At 45.2% G+C, this 25,447-nt stretch overlaps 3 protein-coding genes and 1 pseudogene across 3 annotated transcripts in view; all 4 read right to left on the reverse strand.

The window, feature by feature from the left end:
* Positions 1-25,447, reverse strand: part of LOC139789283 (zinc finger protein 501-like) — a 508,475-nt gene that overhangs the window by 334,872 nt on the left and 148,156 nt on the right. The window lies entirely within an intron of this gene.
* LOC139789149 (olfactory receptor 5P76-like) overlaps positions 1-25,447 on the reverse strand; it is a 428,065-nt gene that overhangs the window by 326,650 nt on the left and 75,968 nt on the right.
* LOC139789168 (olfactory receptor 10AG1-like) overlaps positions 1-25,447 on the reverse strand; it is a 240,383-nt gene that overhangs the window by 125,532 nt on the left and 89,404 nt on the right. The window lies entirely within an intron of this gene.
* Positions 5,919-23,802, reverse strand: LOC139789147 (olfactory receptor 14A16-like; annotated as a pseudogene).

Consider the following 25,447-nt stretch of genomic DNA (forward strand, 5'->3'; position numbering starts at 1 on the left):
ACAGTGGACACTCGCTTTATATAGAGCCCCTGTTTATATAACGATATCTTGCAGGTGGCTATATCTTGGACACAAATTCTGTTCTCACAGAACTTCGTCTGGCTACCTCATTATCCTGTTATTCTTCTTTTCTACTGCCAGTTCCCTTATCTTTTTCCCATAGCTCATCTTTCAGTAACCTTGCAACTGGGTCTCAAGGCCCTTAGTTTACTCTACCTAAAACTAAAGAGTCAGGATTGCTCACATGTCTGTTTTCTTCCAGACAGTTTCCTAACAATGGATCTCCCGCGAGTTTTAAATTTTTTTTCCTGGTGGATTTTGGGAGGAAGATTTCAAAGTGCACTTTTACACTCTTATTTAAAGGGAATATTTCATTACTTTGTACTTCAGGGGAGAGGTTCTAGCAGCATTCTCCAAGTGATAATGACCCAGAGGGTCTCCTCAGGAGGTCTGCACCAGAAGGAGAAGCAGTTCCTTGAGGTCTGACCCTGGATGGACACCCTTGTTCCTCACCTCCCCAATCCCACCACTGCTCTCCTTGGCCCTTGGGACTTGCATCACTTCTCCTCCCATCAGATTTCTCCCCTGGTCTCTGCAGCTGGATGGTTCAGCTCCTTTGCACCAGCTCCCCCTCTTTCCCTTAGAGAACTGCTGCACACGGGCACAGCAGGAGTTTTCCTCTTTGCAAACAAAGCAAAGCATGATTAAGTTTCATGGCCAATCAAACACACTCCTCAACCATATGCTAAGTATGAGCTGCCCCTAATGAGGTCACCTTTCTACAAGGGATAATCTTATGGGAAATCCTTTGTGTCAGGAGACAGAAAAAGATGGACACAAACGCAGTGACAGAGTTGGCTAAGGAGGCAATCAGAGTGTTGAAATGTTTGTGAGCTTTGACTCCCTGAAGCTGAGAGCATCAGCACAGGTGAGAGGAATGGGAATGAGCAAAGAGGATTATTTAATTATTAATCAATCAGTCATTAAACTCTTCTTGTCTCAATCCATTCCTCCACCCCACGGCTATGGGAAAGCTGAGTCAGAGGCTGCGTGGTGCTCAGTGTCTGGCTGGGATTCAATCACAATAGTCTTTATTTGGGCCTAATGTGGGGCACAAAGGGGTGAGATAATGACAGATCTGATCATAGTGTGGTAAAACAAATTGTTGTGCATTCAGCATGGAAGCCAGTTCGTCGAGCTCATCCTAGGATTATGATCTCTCATTATATGATAATATTTTTCTTTGTGCAGTTGCTGAAGGTCAAATTAAAAAATGTTATCCATTAATTACCAAATGTAAGGAAAATTATGGCTTACAGATACTTCCTGGAAAAATTCAGTAAGAACCACCCTGGAAAAACCTAATAGAAATAACAGAAATCTGGGTTTCCCCACAAAAATTGACAATTGAAAACAATGTCCAATCTCTGAATGATCTGCAAAAATTATTGGGGTTAATAAAATGGATAAGATCTTTCCTTGGTATCACTACTGAGACGGTATCTAGATTATTTGATTTATTCAAGGGGTATACCAATCTTACATCACCCAGTCAATTGAATCCTGAGGCATCTCTAGCACTAGAAACTGTTATGACTAAAATGAAAAAAACTTCTGCACATCGTTATATTCAAAATTAGTTTTCAGAGTCTTTGTGATAGACAACACTTTCAAGCCATTTGGTATATTAGGGCAATGGGAGGGAAAAACTTTCTGGATGCTAAGTGGCAATTTTTATCATATCATTCCACCAAAATAATATGGTCTAGATTTGAAATGTTACCTGAGGTGACTGAAAAACTCTGATTATGTGCTAGAGGTATTTTTGCATTGGATGTTGCTATAATACATATCCCTATTACAAAACAGGATTTTCATACAGCTATTCAAATGTCACTGTCTTTTCATAGTGCCTTAGCAGATTACCCTGGAGAGATACAGTTCAACTTGCTGAGTCACAAATTGTTCCAGTCCCTGCAAGAGTTAACAATCCAGCATTTTTCTATTTTCTCAACAGTACCACCAGAGAGAGCTCCTACTCTCTTCCTGGATGGATCTGCTGGCTCACACAAAGCAGTGGTAGCTTGGCATGATTCTGCTTCAGACCAATGGCCATCACATGTCGTGCTACAGGAAGGATCAGCACAGGGCATAGAATTGTGTGCAGCGATAGAAGCCTTTTAATTATTTTCAGGGACAGATATTAATCTTGTAGTGGATTCTCAGTATGTTTATGGAGTGTTAGTTAAAATAGATGCTTGCTGCCTTAAACTTATCTAACATTAGATCTTTCTTTAATCTGTTTTCAGAATTGTTGCAATTGGTAAACACCTGAAATCACAATTAATATGTTATGCACATCTGTTCTCATACACAGGTACCAGGACCCATCACTGAAGGCAACAGGATCACAAACTCATTAGCAGCAGTAGTGCCAGTGCCAAATGTATTGCAACAAGCATGCTTATGCTTAATTTCTATCATAATATTTACAGAAATTTAGTGAAACAATTTGGCATCACAGTAAGACAAGCCAAAGAAATTGTTCAAATGTGTCCTGACTGTCAATTAGTTACACCAGCTCCCACTTGGCTAACAGCTGTTCCTACGGGGCTACAGCATCATGAGGTGTGGCAATCAGATGTTTCACACATTTCTGAATTCAGTCATCTTAACTGTGTGCATGTATCAATAGATATCTATCCTCATTTCATGGTGGCCACTGCTCATGTAGGTGAAAAGGCAAAGGATGAACACCTACATTTTTTCAAAGCAATTGCTACTATGGGTCTGCCATCTGTCGTTATAACTGATAATGGTCCTGCATATGTATCTGCTGCTCTTCTGGGATTTTTTAAAGAATGGGGTATTACACATCATACTGGCATACCTCATTCACCAGCTGGGCAAAGTATAGTGGAAAGGTCCCATCTTACATTGAAGCATATGCTAAGTAAATTAAAAGGCACATTTAGATCAAATGCTACGCCCCATGAGAAATTAACAAAGCAATGTTTGTACTCAATTTCTTTAATAGAGAGGATAACAGTTACACAGCAAATAAAAAAAAACCAAAAAACAAAAACAGATTATTAAAACAGAAGTTCATCCTCAAATGTGGTATAAGGACATCCATTCAGAGAAATGGTTGGGTCCAGTACCATTACTGATGTGGGGTCGTGGTTATGGCTGTGTTTCTCTCTCTACAGGACCATATTGGCTTCCAGCAAAGTGGATTCATCATCAACTGCCACCACCACCTAACAATTAGCAGGGATGAATCCAGGGACCATTTGGTCAATGTGGTCAGTGTCTCTACCACTGACAACAATCAAAGCAGATGAAAAAGGCAGAGCAGTGCACTGGGCTCATCTGCTGAATCCACCACTATTTTGACCATTGACATGGTGGGATGCATCTTTTCCAATCACCAACAATGATACCACTTGGGCAGGTGGCATCTGGGTACAGCCAACAGTGAGTCAAGTGAGAGAAAATATAACTTTGTATAATGTCTCTTATACAGTAGATATCTGGCCTGTCTATGTTATCAATGCTAACAATCACACATTCTGTGTCACATTTACTCCTCAATGACACATATTAGCTGTACGTGTGACTAAGATTACTAATTTCACTAGTATTTACTTACCAGGAGTTACAGGACAAGAATATATTTTGACTCGTAGAATTCATTATTATTTGGAGAGCAGCCAGACAGAGAGGGACCTGGGAGTCTGGATTGACAGGAAGCTGAACATGAGCCAACAGTGTACCCAGGTAGCCAAGAAGGCCAATGGCATCCTAGCCTGTATCCAGAACAGCATGGCCAGCAGGTCCAAGGAAGTGATTCTGCCCCTGTACTCAGCGCTGGTGAGGCCACACCTCGAGTACTGTGTCCAGTTCTGTGTTGCCTATCATTAGGCGTGGCGACCTGGTTCAGGAACGGTGAACTCTGTCCATCATGCTCACAGACACCAATGTGGTAGATAGGCAAAATGGCATTTATTCACAGGTGATGCAGCCTTATATAGCTTAGGCTTACAGAGACATTCCTGTCCGCTTACATCACTATCTTACTACTGATAAGAGAGAGAGGCCCTGTCTTCCCATACAACACGATATCTTCCGACCACCAGGCCCTAGCTAGGCCCTACCTGACTACAGTTCTGGGCCCCTCAGTTTAGGAAGGATATCAAGGTCCTGGAGCAGGTCCAAAGGAGGGCAACTAGGCTGGTGAAGGGACTCCAGCACAGATCCTATGAGAGGCTGAGGGAGCTGGGGCTGTTCAGCCTGGAGAAGAGGAGGCTCAGAGGAGACCTCATCACTCTCTACAACTACCTGAAAGGAGGCTGTAGCCAGGTTGGGGTTCATCTCTTTTCCCAGGCAACCCTCAGCAAGACAAGAGGGCACGGTCTCAAGTTGTGCTGGGAGAGGTTTAGGTTGGACATTAGAAAGAATTTCTTTACTGAGAGGGTGATCGAGCATTGGAATGGGCTGCCCCGGGAAGTAGTGGATTCTCCGTCCCTGGAGATATTTAAAAAGAGACTGGATGTGGCGCTCAGTGCCATGGTCTAGTAACTGCAGCTGTAGTGGATCAAGGGTTGGACTTGATGATCTCTGAGGTCCCTTCCAACCCAGCCAATTCTATGATTCTTATTGTAAAGTTGTTAAGCAAATTCATGTGATCACACATGCTACTTGGGAACCATGTATGGGATTATTTCCTGGATGAGTAAACCTGAATTATACTGTGAAAAAAGCAGAAATCATAGATGGAACATCTATGTTCCATCATAGATGGAATGTCCCTTTGGAACCTTCATGAGGGTCAATTCTACTGAGTGGGACAACAATGGATATTTTGGACCCATATTGCAAATGTATTGAAACCATTCTGGCAGCATGGTCCAAGCTAATCTGTAGTGACCAGCATTGCCTTTTGTAAACAGAACTAAGGCTCAGATTACTCGAGACAAAAGCAATAATCCCGAGGTTTTTATGGGTATGATCACTCTATGGCTCTTTGTACTACTCATCTTTATGTATATGGGATTACTAATGTAGACAATTCAGATATTAGACTGAAGACTAGTTACTTTGAATTAGCTTTTAAGAATATCACTTCTAAGACATGTATTCAGCCTGAAGATAAAAGAAATAATTTTTTAGTGATACTGTTCCAACGAAGGTCTGAACTGTGGTTTCCTGTGAACTCGACCAGGATGTGGGAAAGTGAAAATGGATTGGATCATATCATAAGAGTGTTACACAGCAATGGAAGAGATGTTTAGAGAAGGACCAGGCAATTTATAGGCTGGCTAATATTTGCCATTATATCAGCGATTGTCATTATCAGTTCCAGGGCTGCTTTGGTCACAGCACTAACGACATCAATTCAAACGGCACAGGAAGTTAAACATGCGCTGTGAAACGTGACCAGGGATATGAAAATGGAACCAGCAATAGATGAGGAAATTCTGGTGAGACTGGATGTGCTAGAGGCTAGTGTGATTTGGCTGGGTGAACACCAAGCTGCACTGCAGACACATGGAATGTCACAGTGGGACTGGGAATATCATAAGCGAGATCTGGGTGTCACATCCTTAGAATGGAAAAGATCATTACATGAGTGGGATGTTGTAAAAGCTCATCTGCAAGGAGCCTTTGATGGGTCAGTTAAACACCATCTAAAGACCAAAAAAAATCAATTGGAAAAGCATGTGCTACAATTACAAGATATGTATATGGACAAGATATGTCTCTGTGTCAAACACAAGAAGAGACACATAATGAGAAATGTCAGAGATAATGACACTTATGTGAATATTAGAAAAATTAAACAAGAAAAAAATTAACCCTCATTATAACCAAAACGAATATAGATAGCTGAAGGTTAGTTTGTCCTTTATAGAGTTTTATGATGAGCGGATTGCAAAAGTCAGTCAGTTTAATAATTTTGAAAACAATCCAGTCATCAGTTTCCTCAGGGTATTCCTGAGCTCCTGGTTCCTCATGCTGTAGATGAGGGGGTTCATTGCTGGAGGAACCACCGAGTACAGAACTGCCACTACCAGATCCAGGGATGGAGAGGAGATAGAGGGGGGCTTCAGGGAGGAAAAGATTCCAGTGCTGATAAACAGGGAGACCACAGCCAGGTGAGGGAGGCATGTGGAAAAGGCTTTGTGCCTTCTCTGCTAAGAGGGGATCCTCAGCACAGCCCTGAAGATCTCCACATAGGACACCATGATGAAAACAAAACACGCAAAAAACAAACAGACAATGACCACAAGAAGACCAAGTTCCCTGAGGTAGGAGTGTGATCAAGAGAGCTTGAGGATCTGGGGGATTTCACAGAAGAACTGGTCCAGGGCATTGCCCTGGCAGAGGGGCAGGGAAAATGTATTGGCTGTGTGCAGCAGAGCAGTGAGAAACCCAGTGCCCCAGGCAGCTGCGGCCATGTGGACACAAGCTCTGGTGCCCAGGAGGGTCCCGTAGTGCAGGGGTTTGCAGATGGCCACGTAGAGGTGTAGGACATGATGGTCAGGTGATGCGACAGGATGCAGCACGGAAGTCAAAGATGAGTCCTCACAGAGGTATAGTCGATGCTTCCAGAAAACAGGACTTTTATTACGTACGAAAACCGCTTATATACTGTTACAGTGGTCACGCTCCCCTCCACCGCACTCCAAAACTACCTGCTACAGGTCACCCAGTGCAGTTTGCACGCAGCAAAAGCAAATCCTATTGGTGCAGGGGTAGAAACCACTTGTTTTTCTCTTTGTGCCTTCTCCTAATCTAACGTCCAGGACAGGGTGTCCTTGTAACTCTGAACAGTCAAAACATGGGGTTGTGCATACACCAGTGCCGCACGCCCCCACCTTTCAGACCATCCCCCTGCACATCCCCCTTTTTTTTTCTTTTGCACAAGCCATGTTTGATTAATGGTTTTGCAATGCTAACTTTCAAGCAAAAAGAATACAAACAACAAGCAATCTACAGAATCCATACACTAGCAATCTAACACCTTCTCTAAGCAACCCATAAAGCTACCTGGGTAACAAGTCGAACAAATTCGTCCACAGGTTGTGAAACAGATCTTGCCCCTACGCGCCGTCGTCGTCGATGGATGCAGGCCTGTCCCTTGGGCGTACAGTCATGGCAGGGCGTGTCCATTTACTGGGTACCCAAAGTGGTCCGGAATCTGTGGAGACACAACTATAACAGTTTCCAGTAAATAATAACGACTTAGGTCCTACCCATTGACCTGTAGAGGGATCTTTATAGGCAGTCTGTGTTAAAATACCAGAAGTTAAGTTCATCTGCTTAGCATTGGAAGAGAATAGCACAATCAACAATTAACATATAGACAAGGGATCCCATAATCAACATATAAACGATCACATGAATTATAATATTAACAAAAGCCTATCAATACAATACAATACAATACGAAAAGCACATTTCACACTGCAGTGGAAGGACTTAAATACCTTTTTAGTATGAGGAAGATCTGGTGTCAACTGGCACATAGAGACAAGGGGGTAGGGGACAAAAATCCGACAAAAAATTCATTGGGGGGCCCCAAAAGCGTCCCCAGAGCCCTCCCGGGTCACGGCATGGTAGAGTCCTGGTTTCCTCCATGGTCACCAAATTGAGGCCCAAAAAGGCCTAATAAAATTGTTTAGAGACAAAATTCCAAGCCTTTAGTTTTGCAAAGGAACACACCTCTCTCCCCCCCTCCTTTTTTTTTTTTTTTTTTTTTTTTTTTTTTAATGAAAAAAAGTTGTAACACTTCAATTTCAAACCATGCATGCAAATCTGCACACTGAGCTATTGTGAGTATCTTTTTGGCACTGATCACACCATACTGTGACAGGGCAATCTTTTCTCATATGCCCTTTGGCCCCGCATCGATAACAGGCAGGAGCGAATCTCTCGGAGTTGCCTATTTCTTGTACAACAGCTGCGAGAAGTCTTTGGGTAGTCTCCATGGCAGCAGCAAAGGCACCAGCCATGCCCTGACTTTGTTGCATCTGAACTGCCCTGGCAGCAACCTCAAAAATTTCTGCAACATCAGCAGTTTTCGACAGAGTGGAAAATAGCGCCTTCATCTTTAGGTTTGCATTTTCAAATGCTAATAACTTAAGCATGGACGCTTTCTGTTCTGGGTCTAGGTCAGATTGGACCATGATAGATTGATGAAGTCGGTCAACAAATTGCTGAAATGGTGTTGGGAAACTGTCTGGAAGAAAACAGACGTGAGCAATCCTGACTGTTTAGCTTTAGTTAGAGTAAACTAAGGGCCTTGAGACCCAGCTGCAAGGTTACTGAAAGATGAGCTATGGGAAAAAGATAAGGGAACTGGCAGTAGAAAAGAAGAAATAGCAGGATAATGAGGAAGCCAGCAGAAGTTCTGTGAGAACAGAATTTGTGTCCAAGATATAGCCACCTGCAAGATATCATTATATAAACAGGGGCTCTATATAAAGCGAGTGTGAATTGTTAATAAATGACTTCACTTTAACCTTATTGGTGACTGCGTGTCGTCCTTTAAGCCTCCGCGGATTTTTCCACATTTGGCGCCCGAACAGGGACCCTCTCGCTGTTGCTTCCAGGAGTGATGAAGACAGCTGGGATGAGAGGGTAGCGAGAAAGCCGACCGAAGGAACAGTGCGGCAGGAGGGGAGAAGCCAGTCAAAAGGAGACTGCTGCTCCGGCGGTCTATGTAGCTGGTGCCCGGCTACCGAACGAAAGAGGTACCTCGGAATTGAAGAATCTTGCCAAGAAAAAGGTGAGCGGCTGGGGAGGAGATGGGGTCTACACTCTCTAAAGAAGAAGAGGCAGTAGTTAAGCTCCTCCAATGTATTCTCTCTAAGAGAGGTTTATCATACGAAGGCAGGACCTTACGAGAATTACTGAAATGGGCACAGGATAAAGACTTGATCCCCTCAATGGGTACCGTTTTTGAGTTACCTACTTGGGAAGCCATAGGTACTGCCCTATGGGATAAAATTAGCGATGGAGATAAGGAGGCACGACGCTTAGCGACACTCTGGAAATTGATTAGAGAAACCTTAAAAGAAACGAAAAGTTAAAGAGAAGCAGCCTCAGCGTTTGCTGCCTTAACGCCTGATCTACCAGTACCGATGAATGCTCAAAATATGGACTTGACCTCTAAACAGTTATTTGAGACACCTAAAATACCCCCACCAGCACCTGAAGGGACTATACTGATTCAAGCTCAGCCAACTTTGCCATTTGACCCTGGGGGGTCGGATGAAAAGTAAAAATTGGACTGAGAAGCAAAATGAAAAGCGACCGAAAACACCAGAATCGTCTGAGGACCCAGAGGGAGAGAAGCCACAGAACACAGGCGAGGAACCTTGGAATGCAGACCCCCTCGTCCTGCCCGCCTGCCATGGCTCCCGAACACTCTGCCACCGCTGCCTTCCTCTCCACCTCCGATGCCTGATTTATCTTCTTGACCACAGTTGCCATCAATTAATCCTCTGCTTCACCTGTCAACACCATCAGTGCCTGCTATAGAGCAACAACCAAGGAAAGAACTGGGACTCGGAGACAAGCAACTCAGGGAACTGCTGAAGAAACTGAAAGAACTGGAGACGAAGGATGAGTATACCCCGGAAAAAACCCTAGTTTTTTGCTCCGGGGTACACCCTGAACAACCCAGGGGCACTAATCCATTTTTATCCCCTGATCCATTCCCTATCCCTGCTCCTACTTCCCTTAACCCTTTAACACCCACTGCTCCACCTCTTCCAGATCCAACATGGGGAGGGGAGGGTGGTAGAGGGGATAGTGGGGGGGGTGGGGGTGGTGTGGAAGTGTGTATCCAGTAACTAGGTGGAAGGGAATTATTCGAAATGCTATACTTGAAGGAGAAATGGTTCCCAATATGGGTCCGATGGCTTTTCCAGTGATTGTGGGACCAGGAGGAGGAGGTCAATGGGTCACATTAGATTGGAAAATGATAAAAGAAGCCAAAGCTGCCATTACACAGTATGGTCTGAAATTGTCATTTGCTCAATCTATTTTGCAGTCTTTTTACTGCTCAATTGTTGACGCCATATGACACAAAAATGCTCATTAATACTCTGTTAACTCCTTCTCAACAATTGCAATTTCATCATAAATGGCAAATGCTGTGTGAAAATGAAGCTGTGATTCCTAGACAGAACACCGATGCATTATACGGAGTGCAAGCACAAATGTTACTCGGTGCTGGTCCTTTTGTATGTGCAGATTTGCAGGAATGGTTTCAAACTGAAGTGTTACAACTTTCACAAGAATTGGCGTATAAAGCTTTGCAAACTGTTCATGATCCTGCACAAGCAACTCCCTCTTTTACAAATATTAAACAGGGGGGAGTAGAGCCATATCCAAAATTTGTGGATCACTTATATTCAGTGGTAATATCACATACATCCCGATTTGACAGAAGAGATGAAAACAAAATTTTTTATATGTCAGCATATGACAATGCTAATGAAAAAAACTAAACGTGCATTAGGACTACTCCCAAAAGGTGCTACAGCAGCCCAATTGTTAGAAGCTTCTGAGCAAACGCTAGAAGCAGATAAAGCTGCTTAAGGACCATCATTGCAATATGGTTCTCAATATTGATTTATATTGTGGTGCATGGTGCATTGGTGTTTCATACAGAGATAAAATAAAACAAAAAACAAAAAAAAAAACCTTGGTAATTACACTTGAGTTTTGGTTTGGGAGACTGTACCACTTCATTTAATTTTAGGCTAACTTCACCAGATTTTATGAGAATGAGTATGCCTTTTCAGAGGCCGAGAGTTGCGGTGGGGAGTGAGAGCTGCTCCTGGTACAGACACCGCAGCAGAGAAAAAAAAAAAAAAAAAAAAAAAAAGGAGGGGGGCGAAGAGTGTGCCTTTTCTGTTTAAACGCTTGGAATTCTGTCTCTAAACAATTTTATTAGGCCTTTTTGAGCCTCAATTTGGCAACCATGAAGGAAACCCGGACTCCACTGTGCCGTGACCCGGGAGGGGTCTGGGTACGCTTTTGGGGCCCCCTAATGAATTTTTGTCAGATAAGCCTCCTCTACCCTCTTGGCTCTACGTGCCAGTGGACACCAGACCTTCCTCATACTAAAAAGGTATTTAAGTCCTTCCACTGCAGTGTGAAATGTGCTTTTCATATTGTATTGATAATAGGTTCTTGTTAATGTTGTAATTCATGTGATTGTTTATATGTATATTATGGGATCCCTTGTCTATGTGTTGATTGTTGATTGTTGATTGTACTATTCTGTTGCACTGCTAAGTAGATGAACTTAACTTCTGGTATTTTAACACAGATGCTAAAAGATGTTGATAGTGTCAGACATGCAGTTTTACAATATCGTGCTGCCACTGACTTTTTATTATTAGCTTTTAGGTTATGTTTGTGAAGACTTTGATGGAGTGTATTTTCATGAATTTATCTGATCATTCAGAGTCAATTCACAACCAAAAACGATTGATTAAGATAACATGAAAAATTAACTGTTGCATATATTGGGTTAAATGAATGGTTAAATCACTTAAGGATATGGCGATATCTTAGAGATTTAATTAGACAAGGTTTATCAATTATATTTGTTATTATTGGTTTTAATGCTTTTGTATTTTTAGTATGCTGTTTATGGCAGTGTATTATTAGCATGTTATCTCACATGATGAAATAAGTCAGGATTGCTCAAAAACAAAAAGGGGGATATGTTGGGAAACTGTCTGGAAGAAAACAGACATGTGAGCAATCCTGACTATTTAGCTTTAGTTAAACTAAGGGCCTTGAGGCCCAGTTGCAAGGTTACTGAAAGATGAGCTATGGGAAAAAGATAAGGGAGCTGGCAGTAGAAAAGAAGAAATAACAGGATAATGAGGAAGCCAGCAGAAGTTCTGTGAGAACAGAATTTGTGTCCAAGATATAGCCACCTGCAAGATATCGTTATATAAACAAAGGCTCTATAATAAGTGAGTGTCCACTGTTAATAAATGACTTCACTTTAACCATATTGGTGACTGCGTGTCGTCCTTAAGCCTCCGCGGATTTTTTCCACAAAATGATTCAGTCATTCCTTGCTTGATAGAGGTAAATGAGGGAAGCGGAGTGGCCTCTGGCACAGCATAGAAGGCCTGTCTTGCTAATCGTGCAGCGGTGTGGTGGAGTACAGCTGGAAAGTGAAGCTGAACCTGGACATCCCCAAAGCATCCCTAACCTATGAACTTTTCAGTGGTCACCCCTAATAACAGGTCCCCAGGTGCTCGAGGACGGTTTGCTTCTAAGTGAGCCAGGCGCTCCCACTCCTTGGCCCAAATGATTTGATGGGAGGAGGTGAGCAGATACCTGGTCAAATTGTGACAATCGTGGGGGCTATTGGTGACAGAGGTAAATAGCCAGTCCAGAGCGGCCCTGCCGCTCTTCGTCTTTAATCCTCCCTCTTTTAAAGTATTTTTGACTTGCTGTAAAGTTTTCCAGGCATGTTGCTCATAGTGGGGTGCCCTGTTATTATCAAGCAGAATAGGACAAGCGATGGTGCTGGCCATGATGGAGGAGCCATGAGAGCATCTTCATATTCTTGTGCTCTTTTAATCCCATCACCCACAGTTGGTTCCATTTCTCCAGGAACCCATAACATTACTGATAGTGTATGGTTAAATGGGGATGGTGCAGCATGCACAAACCTTTGCCTCACAGGCTTAGGGCGTGGCATGTGATAAGGATCTACTGTCTCATCATCGGTATAGATCACATCTCTTACAGATTCTTCAGATTCTTTCAGATACATTAGAGCTTTTCCAAGTGTGGCTGCTTTGACCTGTGGGCAGTCTATTTCCTCTTTATAAGGATATTTGTTATGTATATCCTATGTGTATCTCCTAGGTGTAAGTAGTAAATTTTTCAAAAATTTCTTCTATCTTGGGGATGTCAAAATGTGTACAATCTTATTAGTAAGAACCAACATGGCTCTAGAGGACCCATCAAGGATGAAGAGGCAGATGAAGTATAACTGCAATAGCTGAGACCTTGTTTTCACTTCACCTTCCCAGTTGTGTGCTGGAAATGCAGCACAGCAGAGAGGGAACAGTCCTGGAGATTCCTGGAGTGTGGAAGAGACCATCCTGAAACATCCTGACACCATCAACCAGAGAAGACATCGCAATGAAACTGGTGTTTACCAACACAGAAGGAGTTGCTGTTGATATGATGGTTGGAGGCCATCTTGGGCACAGTGATGATGAAATAATAGAGATCTCCCTCCCTAGAATCACAGAATCATCAAGGTTGGAAAGACCTGTAAGATCGTCAAGTCCAGCTGTCCACCCTACAACCGCTACCCACTAAACCACCCACTGTAGCTCTTCCTCTACCTGTCTTTTCAACACCTCTAGGGATGGTGCCCCCACCACCTCCCTGGGCAGCCTGTTCCAATGCTCCACAACTCTTTCTGTGCCGGGGGATGGTCTGAAAGGCAGGGGTGTGCGGCGCTGCTGTATGCACAACCCCATGTTTTGACTGTTCAGAGTTGCAAGGACACCCTGTCCTGGACATTAGATTAGGAGAAGGCACAAAGTGAAAAACAAGTGGCTTCTACCCCTGCACCAATAGGATTTGCTTTTGCTGCATGTGAACGGCACCGGGTGACCTGTAGCAGGTAGTTTTGGTGTGCAGTGGAGGGGGGCGTGACCACTGTAACAATATATAAGCGGTTTTCGTATGTAATAAAACTCTTTTTTTTCTGGAAGCATCGACTATACCTCTGTGAGGACTCATCTTTGACTTCTGCGCCGAACCCCTAAGGTCGCCACATCTTGCATCATTTCTGTGAAGAAGTTTTTCCTGTTATCTAACCTGAACCTCCCCTGATGGAGCTTTGACCCATTTATTCTTGTCCTATCACTGGTCACAAGAGAGAAGAGGCCAGTGTCTGTCTCACTACCACCTCCTTTGAGGTAGTTGTAGAGAGCAATGAGGTCTCCCCTCAGCCTCTTCTTCTTTAAGCTGATCAATCCCAGTTCCCTCAGCCTCTCCTCATTATTCCTCTTCTCCAGACCCCTGATCAGCTTGGTTGCCCTTCTCTGCACCCTCTCCAGCACCTCCATGTCCTTCCTCTCCTGTGGTGCCCCAAACTGCACACAGTGCTCGAGGTGCAGCCTCACCAAGGCTGAGGACAAGGGTAAGATCATCTCCCTGTCCCTACTGGTCGCACTCTTCCTGAATCAGGCCAGGATAGTGGTGGCCTTCTTGGACACCTGGGAACACTGGTGGCTCATACTCATCCTGCTGTCAATCAGCACCCCCAGGTCCCTCTCTGCTGGGCAGCTCTCCAGCCACTCCTCCCCAAGCCTGTAGTGCTGGGGGTTGGTGTTGCCCAAGTGCAGGACCTGACATTTGGCCTTAGTGAAACTCATGCACTTGGCCTTGGCCCATCCATCAAGCCTGTCCAGATCCCTCTGCAGAGCCTCCCTACACTCAGGCACACAACACTTCCACCCCAGTGTCACCTGCAGATTTACTCAGGGTGCACTTTATCCCCTCAGCTAGGTCCTTGATAAAGATGTGCAACAGAAGCAGCCCCAGCACTGAGCCCAGGGGGCCACCACTCGTGACCCCCCACCATCTGGATTTAACTCCATTGACCACAACTCTTTGAGCATGGCCATCCAACCAGGATGATCTGCTTCATCTACCTCCCTGGAACTGAGGTCAAACTGACAGCTCTGTAGTTTCCCCGATCATACTTCTGTGCCTTCTTATATATGGAGATTACATCATCAGATTTCCAGCCTTCTGATGTCTCTCCAGTGAGCCAGGACTGATGATCAATGATAGAAAGTGGCTTGGAAAGCACTGCTGTTGCAGGTGGCGGGGGAGGTGAAAATTTAGAAGTAGTTATGCTAAGGTTTGGACTGGTCAAGCAGGACAGAAAAGCAGGAAACCGACAAGGAAAGTGTTAATGTGCTGAGAAGAGGGGAACAGTTTATCAACAAGGAATGCGCTGGGAAGAGGGGAACAGCTTATCAAAGGGGATTAGTCGAGCATGAACATGAAGAAAAGTAAACTGACATTGAAGATAAGGGTTATTACGCATGTAAGGGGGGTTGATGGTGGGAGACAGTCAAAACAATATCTAAAATTGAAAAGTATGAGATTTGCGGTTCGTAGATGTCTCTCTATTGTTATCTGCATGTAACTGTTTCGCAACTGAAATTCCGCACGAAGGCTTCATTGTAAAAAGGGTATAAAAGCTGAACCGAAAAGGGGGATCGTTGGAATCCTGATTTGGGACGCTAGTCCTCAGGTTTCCCGGGGCCCCGAATAAAGCACCGCATAAACTGGCACTCTGTTGGTTTGTGTCTTGACTTCGGGCAACACTGCCACTAGCTCTTTCAGCACTCTTGGGTGCATCCCATCCGGTCACACAGATTTATGCACATCTACATGATGCAGCAGGACACTGACCATCTCCTGCTGGATTATGGAGGAATCTCTCTGCTCCTGGTCCCTGTCCCCTAGGCTAGGGAGTTAAATTCCCTGAATATAACTGTCCCTGCTACTAAAGACTGATGCAAAGCAGTTATTAAGCAGTTCTGCCATTTCCTCATCTTTTGGTATCATGTTCCTTCCTACATCTATCAGGTGATGGTGGGGTCATCGGCCTCCTTGTCCCATTTGGGGGGTCTGTAACAGACTCCAAATAGAAGATCTCCCTTACTTGCCTTCCCTTTTTTCCTTACCCATAAACATTCAACTTTGTCATCCCTGGAACCAAGCTCTATGCAGTCAAAACATTCCCTAACAGACAGAGCCACACCACCACCTCTCCTTCCTTTCCTATCTCTTCTGAAGAGCTTCTATCCATTCACTGCAGTGTTCCAGCTGTCACAGTCATCCCACCAAATTTCTGTGATGACAACTACATCACAGCTGTCCTGGTGTGCAATGGCTTCCATCTTGTTGCCCGTAGTCAAGACACAAACCAACAGAGTGTCAGTTTATGCGGTGCTTTATTCGGGGCCCGGGAAACCTGGGCCCCTGTATCTATCCTGAATTCCATCGGTTCCCCTCCGACTTCTAAAATAACCTTCAGGTCCCTATCTAGTCAGCTCTGATTCTGGCAGTTCCCCATCATAAAGGCTTGAGCGACACCTTGTGGATTTCCCGTGAACGGATTCAATCCGCCTCCTACCCTGTTGCCGAGATTCGCTCCATTGCCCGGGAAGCCTCCCCCCCACATCGGGGCTCCCTGATTAAGTGGGCACTCATTTTTCCAGTGTCCCAGTCCTTTACAAAAGGCACACTGGTTAGGTCCTAACCTTCCGCGCCCCCCTGCACTCTGGTTCCCAAAACCCCCAAAGCCTCCACGCATCGGAACACCACCTCTCCCCCTGCCGCAACCGCAACCTCTATTATTTCCATTGTTTCCACCCGCCGCTTGCCGCAAGACCGCCAGCATGCTTGCCTGCTGTTTCTTTGTTGTCTCCTTTTCCCTATTATTATATACCTTCCATGCAACCTCCAATAACTTCTCCAAATTCCGTGTATCTTCTCCCTCTAGCTTCTGCAACTTTTTCCTAATATCCTCCTGAGATTGACCCATAAAAATCAACGCCAGTTGCATTTTTCCCGATTCAGCTTCCACATCCAAATCCGTGTACCTCCGCGCTGTTTCCTTTAGCCTTTCTAAAAATGCCGATGGGGATTCCCCCTTATCCTGCCTCACAGAATACAACTTAGACCAATTCATCGTTTTTGGAATCCCCTCACGGACCTCTTCTACCAGTAAATCCTGGTAGTTTTTTAACGCTCTGTATCCCGCCGATGAATTGGGATTCCATTCGGGGTCCTCCCTTGGTACCAAATCATTTACCGAACCTTGTGCTACCTGCATTCTAATCAATTCCCTTGCCCGATTTGTCGTCGCCCTAAACACCATCTCCTTTTCTGTAGAATCCATAATAGTGTCTAACAACACCTGCAAATCATTCCAATCAGGATTTTGAGTCTTTATTACCATTTTCACAACCCGAGCCACTTTCTCAGGATTTTCTCTGTACGCCCCCGCCGATTGCTTCCATATCATTAAATCGTGCGGCGAAAAAGGAACCTTTATCATCACCTTTCCTCCATCTGCTCCTACTGCCTCCCGCAGCGGAGCCATCAACTGAGGCTGCGACAAACCGCCTCCTCTCCCCAACCTCCCCCTCCGAGTCCGTTCCGCAAGCGGCGTTCTCGGCTGTTCGACCCCCTCCCCCCCCCCCTGCTCTACCTCCTCCTTGAGTGAGAAAGAGAGAGGGGCTCTAACCGGATTTACCGGGGAAGCCTCAGGGGGTGGGGGCGGCGGCGCACTTGGGGGCACCAACAAAGACACATCCTCCTCCGAGGACCGTATTTTACGCTCTTTACAACCAGCACACTCATCACTTTCTACTTCCCTGGTTTTTAACCCCGACAATCCACAAGCTTTTTGCCACTCAGGTTTTCCTTTTAGATGATAAAACAGATCCAAATACTGTACTTCACCCCATTTTTCATTCTCCCGCAAGAAACTCATCATAGGACCTAATATCTCAGGAGTTATTGTACCATTCCGCGGCCACTGCATTCCCTCTGTTTCATATTCAGGCCATACATGATTACAATAATCAAACAACGTCTTCTTCCGCAATTCCTGCCTAAAATTACCCTCTTTCCAATGTTTTAACAGACAACCGAGAGGCGAATCCTCAGGAACATCCTTTTCGTTACAAGACAGAGCTCTCAAAGTTTTAAACGGTAGCATGCTGACACCCGAACTTGTGCACCCGCACACACAAAACACTGACACTCGTATTCGCGCGCACTCACACACACAAAACCAATATACGGCCGATTACCAAATACCAAATACCAACCAAATAGCAAACTTGCCTATACTCGTCGCCGCGAGTGGCAAGTGCTGGATCTGCATAGCTTTCTACTTGCCGTGTCTTACGACCAGCGCCTAGGCTTCCAACCAACCAAATACCAACCAACCTATAAGGAATAAAGCACCTTCGGGATTACCTTATGGTCGTCCGTCGGGCGCGGGGTCGGGCACGGTTTGATGTCTCCTCCAGGAATCACCTGGTGCCGGCTTGGAGTGGATCAGCACGTGAACCGCCCCAGCCGCCCCCGGAGTCCCATCTGGGTCGCCAGAAAACTGTTGCCCGTAGTCAAGACACAAACCAACAGAGTGTCAGTTTATGCGGTGCTTTATTCGGGGCCCGGGAAACCTGAGGACTAGCTTCCCAAGTCAGGATTCCAACGATCCCCCTTTTCGGTTCAGCTTTTATACCCTTTTTACAATGAAACCTTTCAGTTGCGAAACAGTTACATACATCATGCAGATAACAATAGAGAGACATCCACGAACCACAAATCTCATACTTTTTCAATTTAAGATATTGTTTTAACTGTCTCCCACCATCAACCCCCCTTACATGCGTAATAACCCTTACCTTCAATGTCAGTTTACTTTTCTTCATGTTCATGCTCGACTAATCCCTTTTGATAAGCTGTTCCCCTCTTCCCAGCACATTCCTTGTTGATAAACTGTTCCCCTCTTCTCAGCACATTAACACTTTCCTTGTCAGTTTCCTGCTTTTCTGTCCTGCTTGACCAGTCCAAACCTTAGCATAACTACTTCTAAATTTTCACCCCCCCCGCCACCTGCAACAATCTCATCCTGTTGCCCATGATCTGTGCATTAGTGTAGATGCACCTCAGCTGGGCCTCATTTTTGGAGGGAAAGCCCTAATCACCTCCTGATTATACTCCAATATTTCCATAGCCGCCAACCTCACACCAACTCCTGTGTTCCCCCAGCCATATGCAGTGCCCTTCTCCTCCTTCACCAAGACACAGGACTGGGAGCCCTTGCTTGCACACCCTTCTCCCACAAGTGCTGGTATGTCACATTCAGGCTCCTCTCCAGTGACCCCACTTTCACCCCTGGCCCCCTTTATACCTAGTGTAAAGCTCTGCTAATTAGCTCTGATATCTCCTGTCCTAAATCCCTTTTCCCTCTGTGGGATAAGCTCTTCCCATCCCTTGTTAGGAAGCCTGGTCTTCTGTAAATCGAGCCTTGGTCAAAAGAACTGATCCCTGGAGAAGTAAGGAGGAGGGTCAGCAGAACTGTCACCTTGGAGGTTTGGCAGGCAAAAATTGGCCTCTTTCAGAGTCTGGTTGAGAGAATCCCTTGGGATTCCCTTGGGAGTCGGGAACTGGAGGTGGGAACACACAGATATGGGCTGGCACGGATCAGGACCACAGGCAGACGAACGGACGGAATCCTTCCAGGATGCTGGGTGAAGGAAGGGAAGCAGGAAAGGCAGGAAGGGCAGGCAGCCGGAAGCTGGAAGCAGGAAATCTGGCTTGGCCCTCGTGATCCCTCAAATTTATACTGAGGATGACGTATATGGGATGGAATACTCTCTTTGGTTAACTCTGGCATCTATCTTGTCTGTTCCTCCCCAAGGGAGGGCTGCAGGTGGGACCTCTTTATCCCTTCTGGGAGGTAAAAGTTTTCGTCAGAGCTGAGCAGTGTCCTTGGCTCTGCATACCAGTCTCTAGCAGTAACTATAAACATCAAGTGTTATCAGTCCTAGAAGCACACACTGTCTGAGAAACTTGCTGTTAATTTCAGCAAGTGCAACTACTTACAAGAGACTTAGCTAAAAGCAAAAGTACAAGACAGAAAATCACCTTTATCCTGGCCCAAACTAGGACACCCATTTATCCCACCTTTTTGTCATTTCATTCCAGAGGTAACCTCCTTCACACTCAAGGTTACCTACTGGTATGCCAGCCCCCAAATTTTGCCAGCAACTTCTTCCAATTATAGAGGTTTGTAAGACCCATTACTGTTCCCTGTTGCCCTTTCCAGATGTTTCCAGGTTCTAGGGTCAGTTACGTTACTCTCCATAGCTTCCCAGGGCCATCTCTCCCCCTGACTGGTACCTCCACATACATAACAGTAACGTTTAGTGATTTGGCACTATTTTCAGCAAGATTTACAAAAAGGTTTTTAGCAGCTGTGGGAATTTCATATTTCACTCCAGTTTCCAGTTCATGATAAAATGAATGAAACAATAATCTGTGTTGCATTGATTCCCTAGATTTTTCTTTTATTATGGTACAGTTGGGGAGAACTACTCCCCTTTTAATTACTGCTTCCAACGGGGTCCCTTTGCATTGTTGAGGCCATCCCATTTGGGAGCTGTACTCCAGCAGGCACAACTCCATCCTGTACCACCACAATAATAATAACTCCTGTCGAGATATTATGCATCACAACTGTAACAATTGGAAGGCATTGATTTCTCAGGCCTGGGGAATATATATATATTTTTCACTTTCACTGTAATACCTCCTCCAGCCCAAATTACCACAACTAGTACATGGGTCATCATCAATAGTATTACAGGCATCAAAAGTTACCCATACCGGGTAGCTTAAATTGGCTATAACTTCGCTCTTTGCAATCAGCCTACCTTCTGCTGAATTTGCCCTGATTTCCACCCGATACTGATAGGGGAGTTCTTTTGGATCATAGCATGTGGTTTTATTTCCTTCTTTGCTGACCTTTACATTCATACAGTGTGTGGTATATTAAGGTCTGGGAGACCATTTGTCCTCTTCGAGTTGCAGTTATGCATTGATCACAGCCGGTGGAGTGAGTCAGGGAAATCAGTCCCATAAGGACCAGGAAAGGTCCGGTAAGGGTCATGATGCCCAGCGGTCACAGCCCAAAGGGATTTCCGCCCTTGGCAGACCTTCTGCAGATGCGGCCTCAATGCCCTACCCGGTCTTGCCTTTATCCTGTCCATTACTTTTCATTGAGGACTCATTACTTGTGTATCGCCTAATGTCAGCCCTAGAATATCAATTTTCAGATAAACATTAATTATCTCAGGGGATCTTTTTTCTGGAGTTACCATATAAAATTCCCAGGTTACTTATCTGTTCAAGTTTTCTTCAAGACCAGCCTAGGATCCCCAGGAGCTGAAGTGATTGTCCATTCCTTCACGGGTCCCTTGACTCAAGACGCATGCATCCACCCCTTCTCAGCTGTACGGACTGCAGTATCTGTAGTCAACAAAACAAGAAAAGGTGCTTCCAAGAGAGGGGATAAGCTTTCCTCTTTGCGGGTCTTTATCAAAACTTTATCCCCATGTTGAAATTGGTGTATTGCGAATCCCAAGGGAGGTGTTTGCACCAATATTCCCATCTCCCTTAATTCATTTAACCGCTTTCCCAGAGTTACACTATATTTTCTGATATTTTCATCTTCTATTATATTATATTCCAATGGCATTCCCTGACAATAAGACATCCCATATAACATTTCATACAATGATTATCCATTTTCACTTTGTGAAAAGTGCCAATGGTAGACATCTTGTCCAAGGCATTTGAGTTTCAACCATTAATTTTGCCAATTGTTGCTTAATAGATTCATTCTTTCCACCCTGTCCGAGCTTTGTGGATGCCGGGGAGTGTGATATTCCCAATGTATACTCAATGATTTGCATAATAACTTGATCACTTTCGAGGTAAAATGTGTGCCTTGGTCAGAGTCAATACCATGTAGGCCTCTACCCATCGTGTTAAATTATCTACTATCACTAATAAATATTTAATCCTCCCAACTCTTGGTAGCTCAGTGAAATTAACTTGTACTTTTTCAAAAGGTCTGTAGGCAATTTGTCTTCCACCCATAGCCACTTGTTTAAATATTTTTTTCTATTAATCTTTTGACAAATGCACCCAAATTGTTTGAGAATATGATCGCTTAATGCTTTTGTACCCCAATGTGTTTGCGCATGTAAGCGCTAGGTAAATACGATGTGGCAAATGTCTGGTACAACAGTTTACCACTCCTCACAAACACAGGTTAAAAATATGCTGGCTTTTGAGCCAGGAAAGACATGCAGTGGGAAGAAATGTTGCCAGGCATGGCGCGGTTCCCAACTGCTCCTTAATGGAAATCTCGGAGACAGAATCAGCCTGCTAAAAAACCAAAACCAAACCACAGATTCCAAAAAGAGACACACGACATAAGATAAACACACAACATGGGATATATATATATACACACACACAAACATATACATACATACATATATACATACATACATATATATATACACATTAAAAAAAAATTGCTGACTCAAGAGCCATGGGGTGAAATATGTCTCTTGAATCAGTATTTTTTCTTGCTCTTTTTTTTTTTTTTTTTTTTTTTTAAATATATCAAACATATCTAAACTAACAGATTTTTACCCCAAACTTAACTAGCTTCTGTTTTGTATCATGCTTGACAGGCACCTAAAGATAAGACTGCTAATCAGGTCGCCTCACGGTACATCATCAAGACAAAGTTCATAAATTTAGCAAGGTAACAAGGACTGAAAGATAATATTAAATAAAAGAGAAGTTCTTGGGATGGCCAAATATGTGTGTCATCTTTAGCAAGTCTGTGTGCCAGTGATTTATGAAAAGACAGCTCTCTCCCCCCCCCCTTTCTCTCTCACCACTTGCAGACAGTGATAAAACTTAATTGCTCTCTTGTTTTTCTTTCTGTTTCTTAACAACTCTCTCCCCAAAGTAACTAATTTGCGTAAATTTTCTCTTCTTGTAAACGTGTTTTTCAAAGATTTGCTTAAATCATAAAGCCTTTTATTTTTGTAAATTCGTGTAATGTAAATGAGTAGTGGCTAATTTTTTCTCACAATCAAAATATATAAATAATAATATATAAATAATAATAATATAATAATAACATAATATAACAACAACAAAAACCAACAGAAACAACAACAACAACAACAATAATAATATAATATAAAATAATAGCTTGGATCATAACAGTCCCCTTAATGCCTCTAAGATTCTTACTACTAGTTCCTGATGTACTAGATTTTTTCCCTGTGTATTAATTAATCCTCTCTCTTCCCATATTTTTCCAAAGGTGAGGACCACTCCAAATGCATATCTAGAATCAGTAAATATGGTTCCACTCTTTTCTTTTTGATGCAAGAGGTGGTGCCCTTAGGGGTTCAGCGCGGAAGACAAAGATGAGTCCTCACAGAGGTATAGTCGATGCTTCCAGAAAAAAGGACTTTTATTACGTACGAAAACCGCTTATATACTGTTACAGTGGTCACGCCCACTCCACCGCACACCAAAACTACCTGCTACAGGTCACGCGGTGCCATTCACACGCAGCAAAAGCAAATCCTATTGGTGCAGGGGTAGAAGCCACTTGTTTTTCACTTTGTGCCTTCTCCTAATCTAACGTCCAGGACAGGGTGTCCTTGTAACTCTGAACAGTCAAAACATGGGGTTGTGCATACAGCAGCGCCGCACGCCCCCGCCTTTCAGACCATCCCCCTGCAGTCAGGATACAGTACTCAGCTGTGATGTATAATAAAAAGAAAAAGAGCTGTGCAGCACATCCCTTGTAGGAGATGTCCGTGTTGTCCCAGAGGGAATTTGCCATGGCTTTGGGCAGAGTGGTGGAGATGGATCCCAGGTCGAGGAGGGAGAGGTTGAGGAGGAAGAAGTACATGGGGGTGTGGAGGTGGTGGTCACAGGCGATGGTGGTGATGATGAGGCCGTTGCCCAGGAGGGCAGCCAGGTAGATGCCCAGGAAGAGCCAGAAGTGCAAGAGCTGGCACTCCCGCCTGTCTGCAAATGCCAGGAAGAGGAACTGGCTGATGGAGCTGCTGATGGACATCTGATGCCTCTGGGAATGGTGCACTGCCACGGGAGAAAAGACAGGGAGCAAACACAGAAGACTATTTTAAAAAATATTTTGTTGTTTGTTCTCTGAGACCCACAAACTGCTTCTTCCCTGTCACAAATCCTTCAGCATTTGTGATGCTCTGCAAGTGAAACCCTGAGGGTGCTGAGAGGCAAAGGGATTGTCCCTTAGTGCAGAGTGAGGGCAGCCGCTCTGTCCATCAGTCCTACTCTCAACTGCACATAGAGGCAAAGGCCTTAAAGATAGGGTATCCTGAAAGGAGGGTGGGCTAACCCCAAGGCCACACCCTTCAGCTCCACAGCCCCAAATCTTAGGTGGTTTGGATGCTTTTCCTCCATGGACGTAGCAGCAGGACAGGACCTGCAGCATCAGTGTCTGAGCTTCACCCAAATTTTCACCCCCCAGCCAAGCAAAAAGAAGGGGAACAACAAGGGCAGCAGCAGCAGGGGCAAGAGGGGAACCTGCCAAATTCTGCTGCTAAGAGAGTTGGGACAGGGAGACACAGGCAGAGACTCCAGCATTTCTCCTCTCTGGTGGGGGGCCTGCTGGAAGGAGCCTCAGAATTCAGTGTGCATGATCTGAAGGGCTGGGGGACTGTGCTGTGTGACAGAGAGCAGGGTTTAGCTCTAGGGAGGGCAGCAGCTCTTCAGGGGATGGCTGGGAGGTGAAGGAATCCCCCCTGCCATTATCTTCCAGGCAGCAGCTCCCTCTCAATCCCTGCCCATCTCTGCTGCCTGCAGCTCTTTCTCTGTCGCCATCTCTCCTCCCTGTCAGTGCTCACAGCCCCCATCCCATGCACTGAGTGCTCAGCTCTACCCTGCAGACCCCTCCTGGCAGCAGCAGGACCTGTCCAGGGGAATCTCGGGCTGTGCAGGGGCTCAGGAGCAGCTCAGACAAGGGCTGAGGAGAACTGGGGTCTCTGTGCCTTCTTCAGAATGCAGAAAGGGCTTTCCATGCCCTGGAGAGACAAGTGGAAGCAGAGCCTGAGGAGAGCCCAGAGTGGAGCAGGAAAGCCCTGCCCTGAAGGGACTCCTGAAAAGTCCCCTTAGAAATCTTCTGGGCATCAGCTAGAGCTGTGAGCAGCCCTGAGCTCCCCGGGCAGGCTGAGAGCTGCCCCTGGCAGGCAGGCAGCAGAGTCCCTGCCCCAGCACACAGCCCCTGGGCTGCAGGACCCTACTCTGAAGGACAGCCCTGGGCACCCCGGCCTGCACACACCCTCTCAACCCCTGCAGCCATCCCCAGCAGAAGGCAGCCCCATGCCCTCTCCCTCTGATGCTTCTCCAGGACAGCCCTGCTCTGCCAAATCTTTTCCTCCTGCCCACCAAAATCATCCGGAAGGATCCCATCAGCTGTGGCACAGGCTGCCAGCTGGAGAAGGAAGACCCCCTCCAGGAAGCCCAGCTTCACTGCCCTGCAACCAGAGACTCACCATTCCAGAGGCTGGGAAGATTTCTCTCTCCCCCAGCCCAGGCAGCTCTCAGTTCTCCTCCCAGCCCAGGCTGCCTTTCTCCTCTCTCTCCCTCCTCTCCCCTGCCCTGCTGCCTGCAGGCAGTGCCCTCAGCCCTGCTGCGCTCTGCAGAGGAGCTGCTCCTGCCCAGAGCTTTCTCTCTGCAGCACTCTCTG

This window comes from Heliangelus exortis, chromosome W, assembly GCF_036169615.1.
Source record: "Heliangelus exortis chromosome W, bHelExo1.hap1, whole genome shotgun sequence".
In the NCBI taxonomy this organism is placed as follows: domain Eukaryota; kingdom Metazoa; phylum Chordata; class Aves; order Apodiformes; family Trochilidae; genus Heliangelus; species Heliangelus exortis.